Source organism: Petaurus breviceps, unplaced genomic scaffold (assembly GCF_028583685.1).
Source record: "Petaurus breviceps papuanus isolate PSGF00001 unplaced genomic scaffold, PetGlider_PUasm1.0 91041, whole genome shotgun sequence".
NCBI classification, from domain to species: Eukaryota; Metazoa; Chordata; class Mammalia; order Diprotodontia; family Petauridae; genus Petaurus; species Petaurus breviceps.
Genome location: NW_027187400.1, coordinates 3,627,573 through 3,647,178, shown reverse-complemented (window position 1 = coordinate 3,647,178; position 19,606 = coordinate 3,627,573). Strand labels below are relative to the sequence as shown.

The following is a 19,606-nucleotide window of genomic DNA, read 5'->3' as shown; positions in this document are numbered from 1 at the left end:
TCCTTCCTTCCTTCCTTCCTTCCTTCCTTCCTTCCTTCCTTCCTTCCCTCTTTCTTTTGAAAAAATTATCTAGTGCTTGCTTCAGCTGCGCATATTCTAAAATTGGACAGTACAGAGATTAGCATGGCCCCTGCACAAGGATGACATGAAATTCATGAAGCATTCCATATTTTTTCTTTTCTTTTCCCTCCCTCACCTTATGGAATATCATCGCCATCTTTGATGCAACTGACAGTATTTGCCTTTCTGTATCTTGTTCCTATCATAGAAAACTATAATATAAGGGGAAATTCAGTTTTTTGTCAAATTGGCATTATGATTTGGGGTCAATTAAAAGTTATGGGATTTTGTTAAAAAAATTATCTAATTTGAGCTTTACGACAAAGGCAGGTGTTATTATTATCACCTCCATTTTACAGTTTAGGAAACTGAGGCAAACAGAGATTAAGTGACTTGCCCAGGATCATGCGGATAGTAAGTTCCTGAGGCTAGATTTGAACCCAGGCATTCCAGACTCCAGGATCTACTGTGCCACCAGCTTCCTAGAAAGGCCATTAGGGATGTTCAATTTCTTCATTTTACAGAGGGAAGGGAAGGGAAGTGTAGGGAGTTGAAATGACTTGCCCACTATTGCATAGTTTATAAATATTAGAGCTGGGAATCCATCTCTCTTTCTGCTAAACTAGCCTTCTATATCTTCCCATTGTGAATTCCCTTCTACAACAAGGTCCTAGAATTTCCACTTAACACCTTCAGGGTTGAAGAATTTACTCTTAGCTTTTGAACAGCTCTTGTAGAGAGGAAGTGTTTCCTTCTGTCAAGATGGAGCTTTCCTCCCGGTATATTTCCATCCACTGATCCCAGTTCTCCCCTCTGTAGTCATGTGAAATATTCTAATTCCTCTTCCATGTGATGATCATCAGATAATTGAAAACATCAATTCTGCTTTGCCCTCTCAGAAAAGAGGTGGGTGGACAAGATGGCCTCTGAGGTACCTTCCAAGACAAGGTCTCTGGGCATAGGATGTTGTAACCCTGTGAAGTTTTCTCCCTATCAGACTCAACATCCTTCCTCTTACAGAATGAATCCTAGTGGATAAGGCTATAGAAATGATTTTTAAAAAATAGATTCTTTATGGCTTTACAGTTTATAAAGTCGTTTTGTGTGAATTCACTCAAACTTAAAGGCTCAAGAAATCCTCAAATATTTATAATGTTTTGGAAGCTTTAGAGGATCTAAAGTGTGGAGGGACTTTAGAAATCATCTTAGACATTCTTAATGTTTTTTTTTTAATAAGGTTTTATTGGGATGGCTAAGTGGCGCAGTGAATAAAGCACCAGCCCTGGAGTCAGGAGGACCTGAGTTCCGATCTGGTCTCAGACACAACACAAAAACTAGCCATGTGACCTTGGGCAAGTCACTTAACCCCAATTGCCCTCCAAAAAGCAAAAAATAAAAATAAAAAAATAAGCTTTTATTGATGTATTTTTTAACATTACCATAGTTTCCTCTAGCATCCCTCTCCCCTCACTCCCCAAGAGTCATCTTATATAACAATTAATATTTTTTAAGATTAAAAAAAGAAAAAGAGGAAAAAACAAACATAACTGATTAATACATCAAAAAAGGTCTGAAAATATGTGCAACTGCAATACTTATTTACCTCCCACTTCTGAAAAGGTACAATGGGAGTGTCTTCTCATCTTTCTTCTTTCAAGCCATGCTTATTCATTTTAATTTTGCAACATTCACCCTTTTTGGGTAATAGATAAAATATTTTATAAGTATCATTTTATTTTTTTAAAAAGCTTTTATTGATATATTTAATTTCTGGCATCATCATAGTTATCCCAAATACCTTTTTCCTTTCCTTCCACAAGCACTATTCCCTATAATAAATAATATGTATGTGTGTATATGTATTAGTGTACATTAGTCAGGAACCTTCCCCTCCCCTCAACCTGACATGACTACATTGAAAAAAATCTGAAAATATGCATAATATGAGACACCTGTGTGCCTTCCATTGTTGCAGCAAGCACCCCAGCGTCCCCAGGGTGGCTGCCAACACAGGTTCTTAGATCTGCTTTTATAAAGGAAAGCAACTCAAAATGGGTCAACAATCTTACTTTAATCAAACATATGTCATTTACATAGTTCAGGGGGAAAATGTCAGCACCCATAACTTCAGAGAATATGGAGGTTACAAGCAGACAAAAAATACGGACAGAGAAACAATTCAGCAGACAGTGCTTCCAGCTGCCTCACCATTATATCCATACCTAGTCAGTTACCAGAGAGGAAAGCATCAACATCTGGGTTTTCAAAGCGGGGGTGGAGGGGGGTGGGTGGGGAGGAGCTCAAGGGCTGCCCAGACTCTCTTCTGGTCAAATCACACAACACTTCTCAAAGTGAGCCCTAAAACAAAGCCTCACATCAGGGTTTATATAGCCTTCTCTTGCCTCAGAGGATGTCACAATCCTCTTGACCCACTGCCCAATCACAAAGCCCCAAGGCATGGGCATTCCTGAAAAATAAGCATCCTGCCACATTCCAGGTGACCACATTCAGCCTGTTAGGGGGCAGAGTATATTTTCAAATCAAGGAAGGTTCTCAGAGTCACTTAAGCCTATCAAAAGGCCTAGGGACAGGGAAGATCTTAAATTCCCATTCCCATAACACCCATCTCCATGAAGTGGTGGTTTGGAGGTGTCTTCTCATATCTCTTAATTCTAGTCATCCTTGATCTTTATAATTTTGTTAATCCACTTTTGATTTTTGGTGAGTGCTTGTTCATCCCATTTGTGTTGTTGTAGTTACTATATATATTATTTTCTTGGGTCTACTTACTTGCCTTTGCATCAGTTCATGTAGATCTTCCCAGGCTTCTCTGTATTTATCACGCACATAATTTCTTACAGCACAGTAATATTCCATTACATTCAGGTGCCATGATTTCTTTAGCCATTTGCCAATTGGTGGGCATCTACTTCATTTCCATTTCTTTACTGTAAAAAAGTGCTGCTATAAATATTTTATTTTTTTAATTTTAATATAAATGCTTTATTAACTGCTGATTTACATCATTCGTTTCCGCCAGATTTTGAGTTACAAATTTTCTCCCCGTTTTTCCCCCACCCATCCCCCCAAAACAGCAGTCCCACAGGATATCCCCACCTCCAATCTGCTCTCTCCCATATTTTCTCCCATACCCGTTTCAACTTTTCCAGTGGATCTCTATGTCTCAGTGCCTGTATATCTTTTTTCTTAATTACATGTAAGATGGTATTAATAATAGTATACACACACACACACATTTGAATATTTGATTTTAAAACTTTCAATTCCAGATTCATTCCCTTCCCCCCCCCTGCCACCCACCCCCACTGGGGGGACAAGCAGTTCAGTATAGGATGTACATATGTGGCGAATGCAAAACAATAACATAGTAGATGTATTGTAAAAGACTGACTATTTTTCCCTCCCTCCTATCCCACCTCCCACTTGTTCTATTCTCTACTTTGATCCTGTCCCTTTTCAAAAGTGGGTGCTTCCAACTTCCCTCCCCCCCAGCCTGCCCTCCCTTCCATCATCCCCCCTCACATCCCCTTCCCCCCCTATTCTCCTGGAGGGTGAGATCCCCTATTTAGTGTGTATTTCCCTCCCTTCTCAAGCCGGATTCAATAGGAATAAGGTTGACCTATTCCCTTTTGCCTTCCTATTCTTCCCCTCCATTGTAACCATTTTCCCTTGCCTCTTCTGTATGAGATAGTTTGCCCCACTCTGTAAATCTCCCCATCTCCTCTCATTATATTTCTCTCACCTCTTAATTTCACCTTTTAAGTATCATCCCTTCCTGTTAAATTGGTCCCGTGCCCTCTATCTATGTATACCTGTAAACGTATATACACACATTCACATATGTATTCATATGCCCGCATACCCTCATATAAAGACATATATATTTCTAATCCCTTCAACTACTGAGAAAAGTTTCATAGGTTACAATTATTGTTTTTCCATGTAGGAATGTTAATAGTTCAACTTTGGCCAGGTGGCTCAGCGAGCAAGAGCACCAGCTCCAGTGTCGGGACAACCCGGATCAAATCCGGGCCCAGACACCCAACACCACACCCAGAAACAACAACCGGCCATGCAACCCCGAACAAGCCACTCAACCCCGATTGCTTAAAAAAAAAATAGTTCAACTTTGATAAGTTCCTTATGATTTCTTTTCCCTGTTTACCTTCTCATGCTTCTCTTGCTTCTTGTATCTGAATGTCAAATTTTCTATTCAACTCTGGTTTTTTCAGCAAGAATGCTTGAAAGTCCTGTATTTCACTGAATGACCATATTTTCCCCTGAAACATGATACTCAGTTTTGCTGGGTAGGTGACTCTTGGTTTTAATCCCAGCTCCCTTGACCTCCGGAATATCACATTCCAGGCCCTTCGATCCCTCAGTGTAGAAGTTGCCAGATCCTGGGTTATCCTGATTGTGTTTCCACAATATTCAAATTGTTTCTTCCTGGCTGCTTGTAATATTCTCTCCTTAATCTGGGAATTCCGGAACCTGGCTATAATATTCCTAGGAGTTTTCTTTTTGGGATCTTTTTCAGGAGGTGATCGGTGGATTCTTTCAACCTCTATTTTGCCCTCTGGTTCTACAACATCAGGGCAGTTTTCTTTGAGAACTTCCTGGAGGATGCTTTCCAGGCTCTTACTTTGGTCATGGCTCTCAGGCAGTCCAATAATTTTTAAATTATCTCTCCTGGATCTATTTTCCAGGTCAGTGGTTTTTCCCATGAGATATTTCACATTGCCTTCTATTCTTTCATTTGTTTGGTTCTGTTTAACAGCATCTTGATTTCTCATAAAGTCATAAGCTTCCATTTGCTCCAATCTAATTCTGAAGCAATGATTCTCCTCAGTGAGCTTTTGAGATTCTTTTTCCATCTGGCAAATTCGACTTTTTAAGGCATTCTTCTCCTCATTGCCTTTTTGAGCCTCCTTTGCCATTTGAGTCAGTCTGTTTTTTAAGGTATTATTTTCTTCAGTCAGGCCGTTGACTCTCATTTCATAATTTTCTTGCATTGTTCTCATTTCTCTTCCCAATTTTTCCTCCACTTCTCTTATCTGCTTCTTAAGGTCCTCTATGGCCTGTAACCAGCTTGTATTTTCCTTTGAAGCTTTTGGTGCAGGAGTTCTGACTTCACTGTTTTCCTCCTGTTCCATGCCTTGCTCCTTCTTATCCCCAAAATAGGAGTGTAATGTTGGAATCTTCTGTCTGCTTTGTTTCCTTTGCCTGCTCATTTTGCCACTCAATGATTTGACTTTTGGGCTTTTTGCCACAGTAGGACTCTGCCACCAGACAGGGGAGTTTTCGTCCCAAACGCTGGGGTTTTCTCATCTGCCGGAGGTATTAGATGGGTGCCCTCTCTGAGGTCTCCACACGCTCTGGCAAGCTAGACATACACCCCAGGACCTCCACCCTAGACTGCAATCCAGATCCAAGCAGGTTAAAGCAAGAGCGATGACCCCTCAGACTGGTGCTTGGTCCCCCTACACTCTGCAGGCCAGGAGCTGAAGCCGTCATGTGGCGCTGGCAGGCTGTGCTGGCGTCTCAGCGGTTTCTCGCTCCGGGGGTAAAAGCCACACACTCCCACTTCCTGGGTCCCAAAGTCCAGACTGCACTGGCCTCTCACCTTGTCCTTCGCATCTATGTATTGATAAATCTGGAAACGGCCACAGCTGCTGCTGATCTGGAGTCCCTCTGGCTGGCGGCTGGTCAGGCCCGCCCTGGGACTAAAGCCTCGGCGTGGGGCTGGGCTCGGCTCCCAGAGCGCTGCGCTGGCCGATTCCTGCCAGCCTGCCGGGCTGTCCTCAGTGGGAGGTTAGCTTCTCTGTGTCATTTTGTGGGTTCTTCAGCTCCAAAGTTTGTTTAGAGTCCCCTTTTTACATGGATTGGGGAGGGTGGAAGCCGGAGCCGCGGGAAGGTCGTGCTTCTACTCCGCCATCTATTGCTATAAATATTTTAATATATATGGGGACTTTGTTCTTATTGATGGATTCCTTGGGTTATAAACGAGCAATGGACTCTCTGGTTCAAAGGGTATAAAAGTTTTAGTCACTTTATTTGTGCAACCACAAATTGCTTTCCAAAATGATTCTATTCTATGAAGAATCCATCTCCACAGCTGTGAGAAGTATATGATCTGTTTCTTTTCCATTTTAAAAAATAATATGAGCTTTAATATTAAGATTGCAGATTCACTTAGAACATATTGTGTAATGTGGTATAAGGTATTGATCTAAGCTGGGCTCAGACAGCCTCAGACACTTCTGAGCTGTGTGACCCTGGGCAAGTCACTTAACCCTCTTTGTCTCCATTTCCTCATCTGTAAAATGATCTGGAGAAGGAAATGGCAAACTACTCCAGTATCTTTGCCAAGAAAATCCCAGGTGGGATCACGAAGAGTTAGACACAAATGACTCAACAGCAGTAACAATTGGTCTAAGCCAGATTTTTTCATACTGTTTTCTAGTTTTCCCAGCAGTTTTTTTTAATCAAATAAAGATTCTTTCCCCCTAGGTAATTTATATTTTTCACTTTATCAAACATTGGATTAGTGTGTTCTATTATTTCAGATTCTCCCCTGTTTAGTCTGTTCCATTGACCTATCTCTCTATTACTTAACTAGTGCCAGATAGTTCTGAGGACAGCTGCTTCATCACATAGTTTGAGGTCCTGAAGTATTATTTTTCCTACCTCTTTTCATAATTTCCTTTTATATTCTAGATCTTTTGTCTTTCCAAATGAATTTTGTTATTTATCAAATTCTGTAAAGTATTCCCTTGGTAATTTGATTGGTATAGCATTAAAAGTATAAGTCAATTTTGGAAATATTGCCATTTTTATTATATTGGCATGATCTAACCATGAGCACTGAATATTCCTTCAGCTATTTAAGTTGTTCTTTATTTCTTCAAGGAGCACTTTGTAATTGGCTCTACGTAACTCTTTTGGGTACTTTGGTAGGTTGATCCGCCAATACTTTATGCATTTTATAGTTACTTAGACTGGGATTTCCCCCTCTATTTTTGCTTCTTTGGTTTTGTTATTATTATATAGAAATGCTGTTGATTTTTGAGGGTTTATTTTCTGACCTGCAACTTTGCTGAAGCTATTAACCACCTCAGTTAGTGTCTTCATTGAATCTTTAGGATTTTCCAAGTATTCTATTATATCATCAGCAAATAGAAATAGTTTGATCTCTCCTGTACCTATCTTTTTGTCTTTAATTTGTTTCTTTTGTCTTATTGCTATTGTTAGTACACCCAGAACCTATCAAATAATAGTGGGGAGAGTGGGCGTCCTTGCTTCACTCCCATATTTATTAGAAAAAGTTCTAGTGTATCCCCATTGGATATGATGCTTACTTTTTGTTTTAACTAGATGCTTTTTATGATATTAAAAAAAAGAGATCCCTCTATGCCTGTACTTTTTGGGGGCTTTGGCATATAAGAGTTTGTTTTTTGTCAAAGACTTTTTCTGCATCTATTGAGACAATCATGTGGTTTTTGATGTTTTGCTTTTTAATGTGATTATTTTCATTGTTTTCCTAGTGGTGAGCCATCCTTGCATCCCTGGTATAAATCCCATTTGATCTATAGTTTTCTTGCTGTGTCTTATATTTCCCTGGCTTAGGTATTAGGATTCTATTTGTCTCATAAAATGATTCTGGTCGGATGCTTTATTTCTTATTTTTGAGAATAATTTGTGAAGTATGGGTCTTAACTGTTCTTTAAGGTGTTATTCTGCATTTTTGTGTGTCTCCTTTAGCAAGCTGTTGACTCATTTTTCTTCCCAGTTTTTTCTTTGTTTCTCTCACTTGATTTTCAAAATCCTTTTTGAGCCCTTCTATGACCTGTGACCAATTCACATTTTTCTTGGAGGCTTTGGATGCAGGAGCTTTGACTTTGCTGTCTTCTGGTTGTATGATTTGTTCTTCTTTGTCACCAAAGTAAGATTCTATAGCTGGTTTTCCCCACTGTTTGCTCATTTTCCCAGCCAGTTACTTGGCTTTTTAGCTCTTTGTTAAGGTACAACTCTCCCTCCAGTGTGGAGGGTGTGCTTTCCCAAGCTTAAGGAGTTTTGTGCAGCTGTTTTCAGAGATATTTCTAGGGACCTATACATTTTCAGTTTTCAGGTAGTATGATCAAAGGAGAGATGTTTACTCCTCTCCTGGTCTGTGAGTGACCACAAGCATTCTTCTGCCTTGTAACTGTGAGGAGGATTCCCTCTCCACTGTTTCCACAAGCTCCACCAGGTCAGCACTCCTTGCCCCAGTACCACCACCCAGGACTGAGAGCCAGATCAAAGCATGGGCAAAGCAAGAGAATCTCGCCTCAGTGCCAGCAAAGAAATCTCTGCAATCCCCATTTGATCAGCCACTTGATTCCCCCACCATCTGTGGACTGAGAGCTCAAAGCAGTTGAGGCCCTGGGGCTGGGGCTGGACCATGCTCCTCTCTTGCCCAGGTCCAACAGACCTTTCCTACTGACCTTTTAAGTTGTCTTTGGCATTTGTCAGTTGAGAAGTCTGGAAACCTCCACAGCTGCCAGTGACTTAGTTCCCTGAGGCCTGTTCTGCCCTGTCTGTGCTGGCATGGCCCATGTTCCATGTGGGACTGTACTCTGCTCCCAACCAGGTGTAATAGACCCTTCCTGCCAACCTTCCAGGTTGTCTGGGGCTGGAAATTTGTTTCACTGTCATTTTGTGGGTTCTGCTGCTCTAGAATTTGTTTAGAGTCATTTTTTATAAGTATTTGAAGGGGCTTGGGGGACAACTCAATCTCTCTGCTTTTACTCTGCCATCTTGACTCTGTCCCCCCCTTCCAGCTAAGTGTTCTTTAAAAGTTTGATAGAACTCTCTTGTGAATCCATTAGGACCAGGAAAGTTTTCTTTTTGTAGTTCCTTAACAGCTAGATCTATTTTCCTTTTCTGAGACTGGGTTATTTAAGATTTCTATCTGATCTTGTCATTTGAATATTTTATATTTTTGAAGACATTTTGTGTTCTTAATTTTGTTAGCATATAACTGTACATAATATATTCTGATTGTTCTTTTTATTTCTTCTTATTTTGTTATGATTTCACCTTGCTTGTTTGCTATTTTATTAATTTGATTTTTTTCCCTCTTCTTTTTAATCAGATTAGCTAAAGGCTTATCAATTTTATTAGTCTTTTCAAGAAACCAGTTCTTAATTTTATTTACCATTTCTATGTTTTTTGTTTCTGATTTATCTATTTCCCCTCTAATTTTTAATATCTCCTCTGTTGTGCTTATTTTAGGTTTATTTATTGGCTTTCTAATTTTTAAAAATGAAGATACAGTTCATTATTCCTTTCTTTTTCTATTTTGCTAATGAATCCTTTTTAAGGAAACAATTTCCCCCCAAGGACTGCTTTAGCTGTATCCTAGAAATTTTGGTATGTTGTTTCATTATTATCACTTTATTTTTACATAGTTATTAATTGTTTCTGTGATATGTTCTTTGACCCACCAATTATGTAGGATTCCTTGTTAAATAAATATCCATTTGGGTTTGTACCTTTTGTGTGTAGTCCCTGAACCTATTACTATTTTTATTGCAATATTCTCTGTAAAATATGTATTAACACTTCTGCTTTTTAATGTTTGTTTGCAATATCTCTGTACCCTAGTATATGGTCAATTTTTTTTGTTTTAAACGAAATTAAATTTATTTTTTGTTACATTTTAAGTTGCAAATTGTCTTTCTCCCTATTTTGTACAAGAGAAAGCCATCATTTGATGTGGATACACACTCTCCTGCTTCATCTCTCTATGTCAGTCTTCCTCCTTTTTTCCCCTGAGTTAGTCAAGTAGATCTCACCTCCCTCTCTTCCCATTCAACTAGTCCTGTTCATTAGTTTTAAAAATTTCATTTTTTGTGTCCCTTTCCAGGAAGGATTTCTTTTACTCCTCATTATCCATCTTCTCCTTCAGTCTATCCTAGTTTCTCATTTTCTGATTCATGACCCAATAATTATTTAATATCTTTCCGTTCTCTGTATTTCTATGCAATCACAATTTTCAAGGTATCCTCTCTAGACTCTCTGCTCCAGGAGGTTTTTGTTACTACCTTGGAGAGTCCACCCCATGGATCCCCTTTTTTTCATTATGCCTCACTCTTAGAACAGTGCCAATCCTTGCAAGAATCAGAGTGCTCCATGGTGGAATCTCTCCCCCAACACACCCCTGATTATGTAGCCCACTACTAATCTATACTCTTTCCCAATTACCATCCCCGCCATTTCCCTCAAAATATTTTCTCTGAGTCCGTGCCTTCTCATTCTTCCAGGTGTCAGTTGCCCCCAGGAGATCCAACTTCTCCTTTCCTAAGGCAGAATAAGTGGACTTTTCAAGCACCAAATCCCCTAGACCAATACAAAGTCACCATTGCCCTTCACAGACCATATCTCTTCACCCATAGGAACATTCTTCAGTGCAGCCCGCTCCCATCACCAAAGCAAAGCCTTCCTTCTCACCCCCCCCCTTTTTTAAAAGCAATTGGGGTTAAGTAACTTGCTCAAGGTTACATGGCCAGGTGTTTCTGGGTGGGTGCTAAGTGTCTGAGCCCGGATTTGATCCCCAGGTCATCCCGACACTGGAGCCGGTGCTCTTACTCGCTGTGCTACCTGGCCGCCCCTCACACCCCCCTTTTCAATCCTTCCTTCCCTCATCCTCATCATTCACTCCCCTGCAGAATCTTCTCTTTCTGAGTCCAGAGGAATCACCTTAACTTCATTGCTAGCTCTCAATTTGACCCTGGAAAATCACACATTCCTCTCTATTCCCTGCTCCTCTCATCCCCTTTCCTGTACCCTCCCATACTGTAATATAGTCCCACAAAGAACGTTGATTCATCTATAGGCACAGCGTCTACAGGTTCTGCCCATAATGCCCCATGTCTTCCTCTTCAATGTTATTACCTCCTTCAGATTTCCACCTGCACCCCTATTTCCTTGTGTGCCTTTAGAAAGGAGTCTCTTCCTGGTCTCCCTGTGGCCATTCTTTTGCTGTTACTGTCTTTGGCTAATGCACTTAATCATTCCTGCATTTCTATTGTTTGGGGTGTACATATATGTATGTATATATGTGTGTATATGTATACATAGAGGACACAGGGTGACTTGAATATGAAGGGATGATATCTAAAAAAATAAAGTTAAGAGGTGAGAGAGGAATATATTGGGAGAAGGAGAAAGGAAGAGATAGAATAGGGTAATTTATCTCATAAAAGAGGCAAGAGAAAACTGTTACGATGGAGGGAAAGAGCAGGGAGGTGAAAGGGAATGAGTCAACCTTACTCTCATTGCATTTGGCTTAAGGAGGGACTAACATACCCACTCAATTGGGTATCTTACCCTACAGGAAAGCAGGGGGGAAGAGGATAGAGGGAGGGATGATAGAAGGGGGGACAGATTGGGGGAGAGAGTAGTTAGAAGCAAACACTTGAAAAGGGACAGGGTCAAAGGAGAAAAAAGAATAAATGGGTTGGGATAGGATGGAGGGAAATATAGTTAGTCTTTCACAATATAATTACTATGGAAATGTTTTGTGTAACTACACATGTATAGCCTATATTGAATTGCTTGTCTTCTCAGTGGGGGGTAGGGGGCGGCATGAGGAGGGAAGAAGGGAGAGAATGTGGAACTCAAAGTTTTAAAAACAAATGTTAGAAAAAATTGTTTTTACATAGATTGTCCTTCCCTTCTATGTATTTGCATTTCCCGATATATTGTCCTCTCCTTTGTTTTTTGGTGAGACTTGCCATTGTAGATTTCAGTTTTTCTATTTTGTCCATTAGAGATGCAAGGATTGCTCAGTATTAGGAAAATAATCAACATAATTAATCATTTAAAAACTGAAATACCCCAAACCACATGACCATCTTAATAGGCGCAGGAAAAGCTCTTGACAAAGTAAAACACCATTCTATGCTGAAAAACCTACAAAGTATAGGCAAAGAGGAACCTTTTAAAATATCATAAAAGGCATTTATCTAAAAACAAAGGCAAGCATCATGCAATGGGGATATACTGGAACCTTTTCTAATAAATATGGAAGTGAAGCAAGGATGCCCCTTTTCCCCACAACATTCATTTGAAGAAAAATTTTTATGGCTGTTCTCTCCCGTTACATTATTATAGTTACTTCTGTATATTGTTTTCTTGGCTTTGTCTTCTTCATTCTGAATTCGTTCATGTAAACATTCTATATTTCTCTGTTTTCATTACAGTCATCATTTCTTTTCTTTTTTTTTTTCTTTTGGGAGGATAGTTGGGGTTAAGTGACTTGCCCAAGGTTACTAGTCATCATTTCTTAAAGCACAGTAATATTCTGTTATATTAATGCACAACAATTTGTTTGGTCATCACCCAAATGGTGGGCATCAACTTTATTTCCAATTCTTTACTATCATAAAAAGTATTGCTATAAATATTTTGGTGCTTATGGGAACTTGGGATCTCCTTGGGGTATAAACCTAGGAATGGAATCTCTGAATCAAAGAGTACTTTTTATAACTAATCACAAATAGCTAACATTTATATACTTACCATGTGCCAGGCAGTGGGCTAAATACTTTATAATTATGATCTCATTTGGTGCTCACAACAACTCTGGGAGTTAGGTGCTAATAGGTGATAATATCAGCCTCATTTTCCAGATGAGGAAACTGAGGCAAACAGAGGTTAAGTGACTTGCCTAGGATCACACAAACACAGTAAGTATCTCAGGTCAAATTTGAACTCGGATTTTCCTGACTCTAGGCCTGGCATTTTATATACTATGCCACCTAGCTGCCTATATTAATAATTTAATTTGCATAATTCCAAATTGTTTTACAAAATAGTTTGCTGATCCACCAACAATGCACTAGTGTGCCTTTCTCCCCATAATCCCTTCAATATTGACTATTCTATCTTCGGTCATCTTTGACAATTTGCAGTGTGTAAGATAAAACATTTCTCCTACTACTCGCGACTTAGAGAATTCTTTTACGCGGTTGTTAAAAGTTTGCAGTTTTTATTCTGAGAACAATATATCCGTATCTGCTGGCCACATATCTTTCAGGGAATGGCTTTTGGTTATATGTTTTTACATATATCTGTATCTATGTCTATAGATAGATAGATCTGTTAATTATTTATATATCCTGGATGTCAAACCCTTTTCAGAGAAATCTGATACTAAGATTTTCTTCCCATTTGATCCCGACTTTTCTTCTTATCCCAAACTATCTATTTTGCTTTTTTTTAATTGCCTCTATCTCTTGTTTGGTTAAGGATACATTACCTAGGGGCGGCTAGGTGGTGCAGTGAATACAGCGCCAGCCCCAGGGTCAGGAGGATCGGCCTCAGACACTTAACACCCGCACAAAAAGACTAGCCATGCAACTTGGGGCAAGTTACTTCACCCCAATTGCCCTCCAAAAGGCAAAAAAACCCAAAAAAAGATATATTACTGTAGCAGCAAGCACCCCAAGCGCGTCCCCAGGGTGGCCGCCACCACAGGTTCTTGGATCTGCTTTGTTAAAGGAAAGCAACTCAAAATGGGTTAACAAGCTTACTTTAATCAGTCAGACGTATATCGTTTACTTTGTTCAGGAGAAAAGGTCAGCACCCTGAACCTCAAAGTATACAGGCATAATTATCAAGACAGAAACATCAAGTAGACAGATTTCCAAACTGTCCAACCATTACATCCGTACCCAGTCAACATCTGGGTTTCCACATCTGGGTTTTTCAAAGCCGGGGGACTCTTAACAACGGCTTCCCAGAATTCAGATCAAATCACAGAACACTTCTCAAAGTGAGTCCCAAAAACAAAGCTACACATCAGGGCTTATATAGCCTTCTCCTGGCTCAGAGAATGTAACAACCTTATTGACTCACTGGCCAATCAAGAAGTATCTACTGAAAAACAAGCCTCCCCCACCCCAGGCTTCAGGTGCACATTAGCCTAGGGGCAGGGAAGATCTTTAAAATTTACATTCTTATTACAATTACCTACCCATAGCTGGGACAGGTATATATGATCTGCCTCTCTTCTGATTTTTCAGTAGTATGACCTTTAATATTAAGGTCATGTTTCTAGTTAGAATGTATTATAGAATATGTTGGAAGTTGCTAGTCTAATCTGTTTTCCAGGTTCTTAATTTGGGGGTCACAGACCCTTTTGTCAGTGTGAAATCTATGAATTCCTCCTTTGTTGTTATTCAGTTCTGTCTTGACTCTTTGTTGACTCCATTTGAGGTTTTCTTGGCAAAGATGCTGGAGTAGTTTTGCATTTCCTTTTCCAGCTCATTTTACAGATGAGGAAATTGAAGAGGTTAAATGACTTGCCCAGGGTCACCCAGTTAATAAGTGTCTGAGGCTGGATTTGAACTCAGATCCCCCTTACTCTAGGTCCAGCATCCTATGCACTGTGTCACCACCTAGCTGCCCTGAATTCCTCCTTAGAATCATGTTTTTAAATAGATAAGATAAAATACATAGGGTTACAAAGGAAACCAATCATATTGAAATGCAGTTGTCAAAATTTTTTTTAATGTTTACAGACCCCAGGTTAAGAACCCCTCATTTAATCTAACATGCTCATTTTACAGACGAGAGAACTGAAGCCTGAAGAGGTTGTGACTTGTCCAGGGTCACACAGGTAATGTGTCAGAGCTTGTTTTCAAACACATTTGACTCCCCATCGAACCCTCTTTCCACAGTGTTCTTTTGTAGACTACAGAACTGAAACTCATCTTTTTTTTCCTCCCAACTTCCTGCTCACTCCTCTTCACCCCCAAACCCATGCAGTTATTTATGGATATAACTGGGGCGGCTAGCTGATGCCATAGTGCACAGAGCACCAGGGCTTGTGTCAGGAAGAATCATCTTCCTTAGTTCAAATCTGGCCTCAGACACTTACTGCTATGTGACCCTGGGCAGGTCACTTAACCCTGTTTGCCTCAGTTTCCTCAATTGTAAAATAAGCTGGATAAGAAAATGGAAAAGCACTCCAGTATCTTTGCCAAGAAAACCCCAAAGAGGGTCATAAAGAGCCAGACATAACTGAGAAAGGACTGAACAACAACACATAATAATCCTGGTCATACATTCTCTTACTCCTGAGCTGTTCTTTCCATCTGAGAAATATTACTCTCTCCTCTCCACACATCCCTAGCACGGTCTTTGCTTTTTAAAAAATAAAATTTCATTGTTGTCATTTGATATCACCTACATTTCCTTCCCTTTTCCCTCTCCCTGAGAACCATTACTTATAAGAAAGGAGAAAAAGGTGGGGAAAGATGTTCCACAAAATGAACCAACATATAAAAAAAAAAATCTGATGTTATGTTCTGGGCTTCACAAATGCAGCACTTCCCATCTCTGCCAAGAAGTAGGTAGGGGTACCTTCTCATATTCCTTCTTTTGGATCAAACTTGGTCATTTACATCTAGCAGGGACTGGGGTATCCACAGAGATATCAGCAGATGCAAACACCCTACTTGGAGAGTCTGGGGCTCCTAGATTCTTGGAGAGTCCTGAAGCTGTAGATAGTCTTAGAAAGACTGCGTAACATCGGCAACTATTCTGTAACTGCTTCTGGTCAACTAACCACATGGTGAGAGGGATCCTTGCTCCGTTGGCTGCAAAAATTTGAGGCTTCTCAAAAAGGCCTGCGTCAGCTGAGGCCTGGTCTCTTTGGTCCCCTTCTCTTTGTCTGCCTTCTTGACAGGCCTTTGGGACTCTTCACTGACAGAGTCCATTGAAAGAGCACTGTAAGGGGCAAGGCCTTGGGTCCTCCCCGCTGACGATATTTACCAGCTGTGTGACCATGAGCAAGTCACTTAACCTGTCTACCCTAGAAGCTTCCTCATCTGTAAAATAGGGATAATCATAACACTTAACTCCCAGGTATGATCAAATGGGTTAATACTTGTAAAATGCTTTGCAAACCTTGCAGCACTATATATAAGTTAGCTAACATCATCATCATCATCATCGTCCAGAATTGATGCTGCATTTGGATGTGAAGGTAGAGGTTATGGAGAAATTAGTTTTGAGTGTGCCACTGAGGTATTGAGAGGAAACCTCGGTACTTTTGTTCTTGCCATAGTTTTGAAATAAACATCCCTTTGTGAAAGCTAATTAAATGGTTAGAACTTGGACTCTGTTCACTGACACCCAGCAGCAGGAGGGAGTATAGCTAGTGGGTTCAAGTCAATGGCATTTGGAACAGAACCACTCAAACTCCTCAGGCTGCCCTAAAATCTGAGGGGTAAATGTAAGCCTGTTTAGCTCAGGGAGAGTGAATCAGAGCATATTTGCAATATACAGATTTCAGTTTTAATTATTTTGTGTTATTCTTTTCATTTACATTATTATGGTCATGCATATTATTTTTCCTGGTTCTGTTTCTTTCACTTTGTAGCAGTTCATATAAATCTTCTTATGTTTTTCTGCATAAAAATGGTTTCTTATAGCACAGTAATATTCCATCTGTTTTCATGTGTCATATGCAGTTTAGTTATTTCCCAATCAATTGATACCTGCCTTGTTTCCACTCCTTTGCTAGGTAGTATAGCGCATAGCCAGATTTGGGATCAGGAAGACCTGAGTTCAAATTCTGCCCAAGATCCTTCCTATCTGTTCAATCCTGGACAAGTCACTTAATCTCTAAGCCTTAATTTTCTTATCTCTAAAATTGGGGAAATAGTGGCACAGAGAATCAAATGAAAAAATATATATACATATATTTATATATAAATACATAAATCACTATATGTATGTACATACATATATACAAAACTTTGTAAATCTTGAATATTGACTATTTATTGTAATTATAAAAATGCTGTTATATTTTGGTGTCTATGGGACTTTTCTTTTAGTCATTAACCTCTTTGAGGTATATGTGTAACAACACGTTGAAAAGTATGGAGCATTGTAGCAACAAGCAGCCTAGCATATCCAGGATGGCTACTAGCATAGGTTCTTAGATCTGCTTTTCTAAAGAAAAGCAACTCAAAAAGGGTTAACAATCTTACTTTAATCAATCAAACATATATCATTTACCTAGTTCAGAGAAAAAAAGTCCACACCCTGAACTTCAGAGAATACAAACAGAAGTTGCAAGCAGACAAAAACACAGAGAAAATAACACAATTTAGCAGACAGGGCTTCTAGCTGTCTGATCATTACATCCATACCTAGTTAGTCACCAGAGAGAGAAGCACCAACATCTGGGTTTTCAAAACCGGGGGGCTCAACAGCTACCCAGAGTATCATCTGGCCAAGTCACACAACTCTTTCCAGGGTGAGCCCCAAAGCAAAACCTTGCCTCAGAGGCATATATAGGATCTCCAGGGTCAGAGAACATCACAACCCTTGTGACTCACTTGACTACAAAGTAACAAAAGTTGTGCCTTCCTTAAAAACAAGCTTCCCACCACAGGCTCCAGGTGAGCACATGCAGTCTATTAGGGGGCAGAGTATATTTTCAAATCAGGAAAGGTCCTCAAGTTCAATTTAGGTCAATCAAGGGACAGGGAAGATCTTCAAATTCCTATTACCATTACAAACATTCAGTAATACTCTTTATAATTCCAAATTGCCTTTCAGAATGGTTTTTTAATGCATAGCTCTACCAACAGTTTATTAGGATGTCTCTTTTTCTACCAGCTCTTCAACTTTGACTGTTCCCATATTTTTCCATCTTTTCCAGTTTGGTGGACATGAAATGAAACCTCAGGGTTGTTTTGATTCACATTTTTCTTGTTATTGGTAAGCCAAAGTTTTCTTTCATAGGGTTAAGAATTTGCAGTTCTTTTACTAACTGTATTATGTAGCCTTTGACATCTTATCTATTGGGAAATGACTATTTTCTTTTAAAAGATGTTTTACTGATTTTTGGGGTAGTTTTATGTCTCTTTCTTCCCTGCCTTCCTCCATCCCCTCTATTTTGTACATGGAACCTTTCCTTAAGCAAAGAAAAGCAGCTATATGAGACAAATTGTTCCAGCAAAAGCATCTGACAGTGTATGCAAAATTCCAGCAGTGTATGCAAAATTCTATATCCAGAATCTACCACCTTTCCACCAAAGAAGGGGAGTATATTTCATCATCAGCTTTCCGGAATCCAAATTGGTCATTGCATTTAATCTGCATTTTAGCATTTTCATTTGCATTAATTTAGTCATGTATATTTTTATATTCATTTTGTCTCCACTGCATTACTTTAATGAGTCATCCAGATTTTCTCTGAATCCTCCATATTCACCATTTCCTTTCCTATAATGATATTCCATTGCATTTATGTACAACAATTTGCTCAACCATTTTGGTTTTCTGCTACTTCAAAAAGTGCTGTTGTGAATATTTTACTAATACATGCTTGTTGATGTATAGGACCTTTCCTCTTTGTCTTAGGTCACTGTGGGATATATGTAGATATGAACAGTTCAATGACTTTTCTCACATAATTCCAAACTGATTTTCAGAATGATTGAATCAGTTCACAGTCCCAACAGTGTATCATTGTGCCTGTCTTCCTGCAACCCCTCCAGCACTGATGATTTCTGTCGCTGATTATCTTTGCCAATCTGATGGTTTTGTGATGAAACCTTAGAATTATTTTAATCTGCATTTCTTTCATCATTAGTGATTTGAAGCATTTTTACATGATTGTTGACAGTTCCTTTCATTTTCTAAACTCTATTGGAAACTTAACCTTTTTGAGGTTAGGAAAGACTTACCTAGACCCATCCTGTTCGATAATGCCAAACTTCTTATCTCTGGCCACCAATGGTATTACTACCCCCAACAACCACAGCAGATGATTTAACCTCCTACTTCACTTAGGAGATTGAGTTCATCTTCTGAGAATGCCTTTGTTTCTCTTTCTCTATTCCTCAAACCTAAATATCATTAACCCTTCTTTTTTTCTGTGAAAGAAGAACAGATATCCACCCTTCTCATTAAATCTAATCTCTATAATGGGGACCATCTTCTGTTGTCCTGATCTATATCTGGCCACTGGTCCCATATGACTTGGAAGGAGAAAGTGAGGCTGGTGACTTTGCACAGCCCTTCCTCACTTAAATCCAATTCACTTGCAAGTCATGGCATCACCTCCCTGATGTCATGGTCCTCTTTGAGAATGAAGGACAAACAACAATAACTCTAATAATAATGGCTAGCATTTGTATAGCACTTATTTTTTGAAAAGCAATTTACAAATGTTGTCTCATTTTATCTTTATAACATCTCTAGGAGGTAGGTACTATTATTAGCCCTGTTTTATAGTTGAGGTTAAGTGTCTTGCCTAGAGCCACATAGCTAATAAATATCTGATGTTAGATTTGAATTCGAGTCTATCTTGACTCTGTGCCCAGTGCTCTATTACCTGGACCACCTAGCTCTCCTCGAATTTGCTCAAGGATACTCCTCCTCCTCCTCTTTCTTCTCCTCTCTCTCTCTTTCTCTCTCTCTCTCTCTCTCTCTCTCTCTCTCTCTCTCTCTCTCT

General features: G+C 39.5%; 1 non-coding gene across 1 annotated transcript; it reads left to right on the top strand.

Moving 5' to 3' along the window:
* Window positions 1–72: 72 nt before the first annotated feature.
* LOC138154635 (U6 spliceosomal RNA) lies at window positions 73–174 on the top strand. Its single transcript, XR_011166643.1, has one exon. It is a non-coding gene; the product is annotated as a U6 spliceosomal RNA (small nuclear RNA).
* The last annotated feature ends 19,432 nt before the right edge of the window (window positions 175–19,606 follow it).